General features: G+C 46.7%; 1 pseudogene; it reads right to left on the bottom strand.

The window, feature by feature from the left end:
• Window positions 1–8,282: 8,282 nt before the first annotated feature.
• On the bottom strand, window positions 8,283–8,970 carry LOC128595754 (phosphatidylethanolamine-binding protein 1-like; annotated as a pseudogene).
• Window positions 8,971–9,460: the final 490 nt, after the last annotated feature.

The raw sequence follows: 9,460 nt of genomic DNA, 5'->3' as shown, positions 1-9,460 counted from the left end.
AGCTGTGATGCTATGGTATTCTACCAAGGGCGATAAAATGAGACTCTAATTACCTTATTAATTTTAAGATAAAAATAATGAAACTGTAATGGTCTAGCTTTTAAAGAAAACAAACATCATGTATAATTTTATTATCTTAGAGTGGAAACCATCTTTTCCACCATGATGCAGATCCTAAAAGCCATAAATGAAAAGACTACCAATCTTGACTACATAAAAATTAAAAATAAAGGGTGGCATCTGTGGCTCAAAGGAGTAGGGCACCGGCCCCATATGCTGGAGGTAGCGGGTTCAAACCCAGCCCTGGCCAAAAACTGCAAAAAAAAATTTTAAAAAACCCCAAAAAACTAGATGTACAGCACTGCTGTAAATATGAATGAAGGAAGGGAAAACGGATGGGGGGTAGGATTATTTGCAACATATATGGTAAATTGCTGATTGCTCTAATATACAAAAACCTTTACAATTCAATAGCAAAAATTCAAAATTAAAATCGTCTTTGGTCAATAGAGGAAATCCAAATGGATAGCAAATACTGAAATATTTAACAATTTAACAATATTTAACAATAGGAATTCAAGTTGAAACAACACTGAGGATTTTTTCACATAATAGATTAGAAAATATTGTAAAAGTTGATATTATCCGGTGTTAAATATAATTTTCCTTTCCTTTTTTTTCTTTTTTTTGCAGTTTTTGACCGGGGCTGGGTTTGAACTTGCCACCTTTGGTATATGGAGCTGGTGCCCTACTCCTTGAGCCACAGGCACCGCCAATTTTCCTTTTCAATACTGAATTTTGATGTAAGAATTATCCATAATAGTCACCTTAATTGTGACAAATGAATGTTTGCATCTTCCGTTATTAGTATCACTGAGGATTCATGGATTTTTGATTTTTCAGTATTTTACCAGCAGTTATAATTATCCTTCTTGTTGATACTCAGCTTGTCCCAAATTTGACCAGTGAGAGCTCTTTCTAGTTGACTACTGTATTCTTCTGAAATGTCCCATTAATATTTAATAGATTCCTGGGCAGCGTCTGGGGCTCAGTGGGCAGGGCACGGGCCCCATATATTGAGGGTGGCGGGTTGGAACCCAGCCCTGGCCAAACTGCAACAAAAAATAGCTGGGCATTGGGCGGTGCCTGTGGCTCAGTCGGTGAGGCGCCGGCCCCATATGCCGAGGGTGGCGGGTTCAAACCCGGCCCCGGCCAAACTGCAACAAAAAAATAGCCGGGCGTTGCGGCGGGCGCCTGTAGTCCCAGCTGCTTGGGAGGCTGAGGCAGGAGAATCGCTTAAGCCCAGGAGTTGGAGGTTGCTGTGAGCTGTGTGAGGCCACGGCACTCTACCGAGGGCCATAAAGTGAAACTCTGTCTCTACAAAAAAAAAAAAAAAAAAATAGCTGGGCATTGTGGCAGGTGCCTGTAGTCCTAGCTACTTGGGAGGCTGAGGCAAAAGAATCGCTTAAGCCCGGGAGTTGGAGGTTGCTGTGAGCTGTGACGTCACGTACTCTACCGAGGGCCACATAGTGAGACTCTGTCTCTAAAAAAGAAAAAAATACATATTTAATAGATTCTTTAATTTATGGAACATAATGTCAGCTCACTTATACTTCACCTGCCCCACCCCCACCACCCAAATCTGGAATTAGCCAATTCCCTACGAAGTTTCCATAAGTAGGAAATGGAAACCAAGGTCTGGTTTATCAGGGTGTTTTACGTTGCTGGATTGTCCTTGTTCCTAGCCCTTTCAGTAAGCACAGGTAGGAAAACAAATACACATATATAAGAATTCATGGCGGTGCCTGTGGCTCAGTGAGTAGGGCGCCAGCCCCATATGCCAAGGGTGGCGGGTTCAAACCCAGCCCTGGCCAAACTGCAAAAAAAAAATAGCCGGGCGTTGTGGCAGGCGACTGTAGTCCCAGCTGCTCGGGAGGCTGAGGCAAGAGAATCACGTTAAGCCCAAGAATTAGAGGTTGCTGTGAGCCGTGTGATGCCACGGCACCCTACCTGAGGGTGGTACAGTGAGACTCTGTCTCTACAAAAAATAAAATAAAAAAGAATTCATACCTTTTTTTAATGGAATAAGGCATAAGGGGAATAAATATATTGTAACCAAAAAAACAAAAAAAAGAATTCATACCAATATTCCCAAATCAAATGTCATAGTTTTATTCCATACTATGCATAAAAATAATTACAAATGGGTGTTACTCCTACTGATAGAACTACTAGCTAATTTTATTGTAGCATTTTTTTACCCTAGAATGTATTTTATAAGGTTACTATTTTTAAGAGTACTTAATAATCCATTTTAGAATGTGATTATGTTAAATTCTGATATAAAATTGGGCAGCGCCTGTGGCTCAGCTGGTAGGGCGCCAGCCCCATATACCGAGGGTGGTGGGTTCAAACCCAGCCTCGGCCAAACTGCAACAACAAAAAAAAATTAAAAAGAAATAAAATTAAGTTTTGTTTCTATTGTTTTCAGTGTTATACTTTGCTTGTTTTTGGTATACTTTCAAATTTTTTGAATATATAAAAATTTCACATTATTCAAAAGTTAAAAGTATATGAAAAGGGGTGGTGCCTGTGGCTCAAGGAGTAGGGCGCCGGTCCCATATGCTGGAGGTGGCAGGTTCAAACCTAGCCCCAGCCAAAAACCAAAAAAAAAAAAAAAAAAAAAAAGTATATGAAAAATATTCTCAGCAAAGTTTTACATTCATCTATCTTTTGTTCTTTGAGACAGAATCTCTGTTGCTCCAGGCTAGAGTGCTCTACTGTCTTCTTCTCTTGGCCTTCCTGAAGAGGCAGGAGTTCTTGAGCTTGAGTTTGAGACCAGCCTGAGCAACAGCAAGACACCCATCTCAGTAAAAAATAGCAAAATTAGCCAGCATTGTGACAAGGCTCTGTAGTCCCAGCTAAAAAAAAAAAGTTACAGAACAATTGTAACTTTCTCCATTGTTTTTTTTTTGTTTGTTTGTTTGTTTGGAACAGGGTCTTGCTGTGTTGCCCAGGCTGCAGTGGTGTCATTATAGCTCGCTGCAGCCTCCAACTCTTGGGCCCAAGTCATCCTTGCTAGGACTACAGGCCTGAGCCACTGCCCCTGGCTTACCTCAAAGTTAATCTCAACATAAAGACACAGTCGCCTAAGATACTTCTCACTTAAGATCATTAAAGAAAAGGCCCAAGCAAGTTGGTAATCTTAGCACTCTGGGAGGCTGAAGTGGGCCGATTGCCTGAGCTCAGGAGTTGGAGACCAGCTCCCAGCCACAGCACCGCCTGGCTCAGGGGAACTACAGGCTCGAGCCACTATGCCCCAGTCATTTCCCCTAAGCTGGTTTCAAACCCTGGGCCTCAAGTGATCCTCCTGCATCAGCCTCCTAAAGTGCTGGGATTACAGGCAAAAGCCATCGTACTTGGGCAAAAGTTACTTTTGACGGTACCTTAAGGAGGCCCAAGCTAAACTCCACTTGAAATTCACAAGCATGAACTTGAGCGCCCTGGTCCACTGCCGCTCGGTGTTGGAGCGCATCCTGACGGAGCAGCGCTCCCGGCTGCCCCCCCTGTCCTCCAGCTGGCCTCTGTCCGCGCGGATCCGGTAGGGCAGGCAGAGCCCCTGCGCGCCCTTCCCAGCTGCTTCGGCGAATTGCTGCATGCAGTCCAGGAAGGCCACCATCGCGTCGTCAAATTTGTCATCCAGGAAAGAATTCCGCCCGCCAGTACAAAACAAGGGCAGGTCGGGGTCGTCACCGGCCACGGACTTCAGATAGGAGCGGCTTCCGCAGGGGAATAGTCGGTATCTCTGAAACTCCAGCCCAATGGCAGTGGCCAGGGCCTGGAGCAGCAACGCCGTCTGTCCCCAGGCGGCGCCGATCTCGTTCCAGCCCACGGGGACGGCGGGGAGGCAGCCCAGCCTGAAGTTGTTGATGATCCCGAAGGCGCCCTCCTCTCGGATCTCAAACGCGGCCCTGAAGACGTCGGTGTCCTCCAGCCGGCGCAGCTGGGCCCGCGCGCGCTCCAGCTGGTTCTCCACGCTGCCCAGCTCGTCCAGCAGCTCCAGCTGTTGCCACTCCAGCGCGCGGCAGTCCCCGAGGTGCCGCTGCTCCTGCCGCTCCAGCTCCGCGGTCTCCGCCCGGGCCGCCTCGAGCTCCGCCACGGCCCCGGCGTGGTCCCTGTCCACCGCCTCCAGCTCCCGGGCCAGCCGCGCCTCCTCCAGCTGCAGGCCCCGCAGCTCCCTCTGCAGCGCGTCCCTGTCGTCGGTCCGCTCCCCTGTGGTCTCCAGACACCGCTGATAGTTCTGAAGGTCAGCTTCTGTGAGGGCGAGCTCCGTGTCCAGCTGCCCGAGAAGACTGTCAGTGCACTCCACACACAGGGGGTGGTCCACAACGTTCTGGCCCGACAGGATGTCAAAAATGTCCCCAGCGGCCTTCTGGACGCTACCGAGACTTTGCACAGAGCCAATCTCCCCAAGCAGGGTGAAATGGTCGGCTCTGTCCTTGGACACCCTACCACCTGCAGGATGGGGTCTGCTAGAGGCGCTGTCCTGTCGCTCGTCATTATCGGTCTCTGTCCCAGAGAAAGCACTGTCCTCCCCGCTGTTCCCTGGGTCTTCAGGGAGGTCCTCGGTCTCCCCCCTCGGGCTCAGTTGCAGGGGCTGGTGGCAGTGCTGGCAAAGGAAGCGGATGGAAGACATGGCAGATCTCACCTCCCACCCTGAATCCAAGTTTCCTCAGGCTCCCCAGTTGCTCATCATTTTATACCTTTCAAGCTCTTTCTAGAAGGGCGGGTGTTTTTAAATGCAGATCTCATTTTGTCACACTGGTACTCAAACCCTAGAGGGGCACCCTCCTCAGTTACCTGTAAACCAGCAGCTCCTCATAGACCAGTGGTTCTTCTTCAAAGGAAAATCTGATCATCTCACTTTCTTCCCTTAACACCTTCAAGGCACACCTTAAGAGTTATCTTCCTAGAACTAAAATCTGATCATGGTGAGTCCCTCCTTCAAAATGCTTAATGCTCTTGTCTTACCTGGAGATAAAGTCCAACCATCTTAACCTGACCCCAAGGCCCGGGCCATCTTTGGGGTTTCTTCTCTCTCCATTACCACTGCCCTCACCCTGGCTCCTCCACTGCCCTCTTGCTGACTGCATCTCAGTTCTACCCCTCTTGATGTTGTTTCCTCTGACTGGAACTCCCATCCTTCCCTCACCCCCTACCTGGCCAGCTCCTACTCCTCCTTCAGGACTGGTTTATTATCAAATTCACAGCAAACAGTGGATTATTGTTTTGTGCTTTTTGAACAATTGATCTGTCTCATTATCAACTGTGGGATTGCCTCTCACATAGGGCCTGCTTGACAGGTTCTGGGCCGTGTAGAATGATCTGGAAAGGGGTGGAGGGCATTGCAGTCAAGGAGTCAACTAGATGATGCTTCTGTTATTAATTCAGAGATATTTTGGAGAGGTCATTTCCTCCAGGAATCCTTCCTTTTTTTCTGTTCTTTTTTTTTTTTTTTTTTGAGACAGAGTTTCATTATGCCCTCAGTAGAGTACTGTGGCGTCACAGTTCACAGCAACCTCAAACTTAGGCTCAAGCAATTCTCTTGCCTCAGCCGCCCAAGTAGCTGGGATTACAAGCTCTCACCACAATGCCTGGCTATTTTTTGGTTGTAGTTGTCATTATTGTTTGGCAGGCCTGGGCTGGGCTCAAACCTGCTCTGGTGTATGTAGCTGGCGCCCTAGCCACTGAGCTATAGGCACCGAGCCAGGAATCCTTCCTTGACCTCCAAATTTTTGCTCTCTGCTCTTGTGACACACTAAACACCCTTTATTACACAGTAACATAATGGGCATACATGGAAAACGTATTTGTTTAATGAATGAACCAAAATAGTTTGGAGGAGTAGATTTTACCATGGGCTTGGGCAGAGGCTGAGATATGTTGCTTTGTAATTAAAAAGATTAATATACTAATCAAAACAAAGCAAATAAAATTTTTTTCAAATATGTTGATGTCCATCAGTTAACTACCCTGGTAAGCACGTATGTTAGCCAGAGATCCTTGCTCTAAAACAGAAACCTAAGAGCTTCTAACCTGTAATTATTGGCCTGAATATGAAATAACTCACCCAAGAGGACCCAATGCCTCATCCTAACCAGGAGACCACAATAAGGGTTGAAAACTCACAGAGCCCACTTCCCCTAAACCCAATAGGAAGCAGAGTACCAGCAATACCCACTGCCCTGGCAGGAGAGGCTCCTTGAGCTGGGAGCCACTCTTCAGATCCAGTGGGGAATAGCCCTGAGCTCCACGTTAAGGCCCTCAGGCTGTTACAGTACTTTGGACCACATGCTGAGGGACACGTCTCTATTGTGGAAACACACTTTCCACTGGCCACCTTTCCCTGCAGTCTTCAAACTCCATTTAACCCAAGTCACTATTGTGGTGTATGAACTCTTACCAGTATCATAGTTGAACCTCAAACCATCGGGAGGTGGGAAGACAGGAGTTTATCCCTATTTACAGTAAGGAAATGAAGATGCAGAGAAATTAAACAATTAGCTCCCAAATCTCTCTAACCCTCGCAACCTCTCTGAAATATTCCTGAATTGGTAACAGGAGCATCCTCTAGAATTTGACTTCAGAGTCTTCTACCCCTTTCCAGCTCATTCGGTATCTCCCAGAACATGTCAGGTGGGCTAAACATGAGAGGCCACCCCACAATTGATCAGGAGACAGATCAATTGTTCAAAACGCATAAACCAATAATCCCCTGTTTGCTACAAATTTAGCAATAAGGATTGCACAGTGCTGAGTGGACTGCATGGTGCCCTCTGGATATAAGCTCTGGGGTGACAATTGGAAGTCATCTTCACAGAGTCCGTCTTTCTCACCCTAACATACCTCCCCAAAGAGTTGGGGAGCAGCAGAATGAGGTTGGAACTGCCTTAAAAGTCATGGTCACTTCTAATTCCTGATTCATTAGGGATAGGGTGAGGAAGACTGGTGAAATAAATTTACTAGTAATGGTTATGCCTTATTTTATCTTATCTTATTTTATTCTATTTTTAGCTCACTGCAACCTCAAACTCCTGGGCTCAAGCCATGGCCTCCCAAGTAGCCGGGATTACAAGGCATCCACCACTATGCCCTACTGATTTTTTTCTTTTTCTCTCTTTTTTATTTTTTATTTTATATAATTTAATTCACCCAGACCTGGTATGGTCTTCCTACACATAGTCTGGGGGCACTGCCAGGCTGAGGGGCTTTCTTTTCTTTCTTTCTTTCTTTTTTTTTTCCGCAGTTTTTTCTGTTTTTTTTTTTTTTTTGGCCAGGGCTGGGTTTGAACCCACCACCTCCAGCATATGAGGCCGGTGCCCTCCTCCTTTGAGCCACAGGCGCTGCCCTACCAACTGATTTTTTTAAATTTTTTATGGAGACAGAGTCTCACTCTTGCTCAGGTTGGTCTCAGACTCTTGACCTTAAGCAATCCTCCTGCTTTAGCCTCCCAAAGTGCTAGGATTATAGGTGTGAGCCACCAGTTCCCACATATACCTTATTTTAATTACCCCTTCACTAAAACTAAATAAACACCTGGCTTTGAGTCAGGCCCTCGGGATGATGCCTGAAAGAGGCTCAGGGAACACAGAGGTGAAGAGGAGGGAATTATTTCAGACTTCAGGTTTTCCAAATGAATAGTGCCTCCAGAACACTCCAGAATCCATCTGTGCAGCCCTTCTTCAGTGGAGGAATAGATGGAGGTAGAGTGCTGCTCTCAGATGGAAAGGAAACCCTTTCTTATTTCTGGAGCTCCCTCCAATTCCAAGACCTCACTCACGAGGGTAAGGGAGGGTGGAGAGTTAGAAATCTATGGACTGGAGTAAGTTTGGGGCAGGGTTGGTGCACTGCTCTCTCTCCAGCATCTTGATGAATTATCTTGACCCTCAATTCTCTTTCTAAACTTGCTCATCTCCTTGGGCTCCTTTGCCACAAAACCCTGGGAAAGCTTTGTCTGTGCTCACTGTTTCCAGTCTCTCTCTACATTTTTTCTCTTAAACGCACTCTACGCTGGTTCTCACCTCTCCCTAGAAGCTCCTCTTATGGAGGACACAAATGCTATCATGATGATGCATTTAATCTCAGCGGAATAAGAAGCACAGTCTTCAGCTACTAGTGAGGGTGGGTAAGAAGAGACTGCCTGTGACAGTAGTCACCAGGAGAGCAGAGAGACCAGAGAGAGGATGGTTGTTGGTCAGGGGGAAAGGTCCACCTGCTTTCCCCTACTTCCTAGATAGCTGCTCATACGCGTTGGGCACACAGTCATCTCACTCAGCCTGGTAACACATGCTGGCCACTGGGGTCATGAGCTCATGCTTTGTAGGAAGGACACCACCTTGAACTTGCCACAGCAGTCTTCAGATGGGTTGCTGAGAATGGGCTCCTTATACTTCAGTGGCCTGTCCTGCTCATAAACCAGCCAGATATAGTGGTGGAGGCCTGTGCCCTTGGGAGGCCCTGAGCCCACATAATTGGAGAGGAGTGTGGTACTGCTGATGTCATTGCCCTTCATGTTGACCCCCAGAAAATGCTGCTATTCCCTGTATTTGGAATCCTTCCCACTGAGAGCATGTGGGTCTGTTAGGATCAAGGTGTAGAGTTTTCCTGGCTCAAGACCATCCCAGGTAATGCAGGTGGGTCTGTTTTAAACCTGGGTGGGTATCAGCACTTTACCCAGCTAATCCACCCCCACCGGGCGTAGGTGACCTAAAGTGGGTGCTATGGCTGCTTGTCTAGTTCCTGAAGGCTTAAGGGCCCAGACCACCTGCTGAGGTCTGCTGGCACGGCAGGGCTGAGCAGGCATGCAGCTGGGAGTACAGCAGTAGCCCCAGCACCGGCGGTGGGTGCAGTGGCAGCAGAGGCCTCCACTAGCGCTCTGCAGACTGGCCTGCAGGCCTGGCAACCACCCATATTTGAAATTTTTTATCATCCCTTTCAATATTCTTATTTTCATTGGTTTCTGTTAGTATGGAGCTATTTTTTCTTTTAGGGGCATCCTTTTACTCTAATTTTTCATGTATCTGGAGATCTTTCACTGATTCTTTCTCATTTAGAGCAAATTTTGCTTCTTATTTTTTGATTTTGTTTTGATTAGATAATGGCACACCCTAATTAATCTCTGAAACAATGGGTGGTGTTTGTGGGTAAGGCTTAACTGCACCTCATGTTATTGAGTCAGTAAATGCTGTGAAGGGCACGCAAATTGACCTAGGTGGCACGTGCCAGAAGGAGCAAGCTGGAATCCTTCTTAACCATTTTTAAATATGCAGTTTTCAATGGTAGTAAGTACAGTCACTTTCTTGTGCAACTATCACCACCAGCCACCTCCAGAATTTATTATTATTAATTCATTATTCAATTAATTAACTTTTGAGACAAAGCGATCATCCTCCCTCACCCT

This window comes from Nycticebus coucang, chromosome 10, assembly GCF_027406575.1.
Source record: "Nycticebus coucang isolate mNycCou1 chromosome 10, mNycCou1.pri, whole genome shotgun sequence".
Classification (NCBI taxonomy): Eukaryota; Metazoa; Chordata; class Mammalia; order Primates; family Lorisidae; genus Nycticebus; species Nycticebus coucang.
The sequence above is the reverse complement of the archived record's forward strand: the minus strand, read 5'-3'. Positions and strand labels throughout refer to the sequence as shown.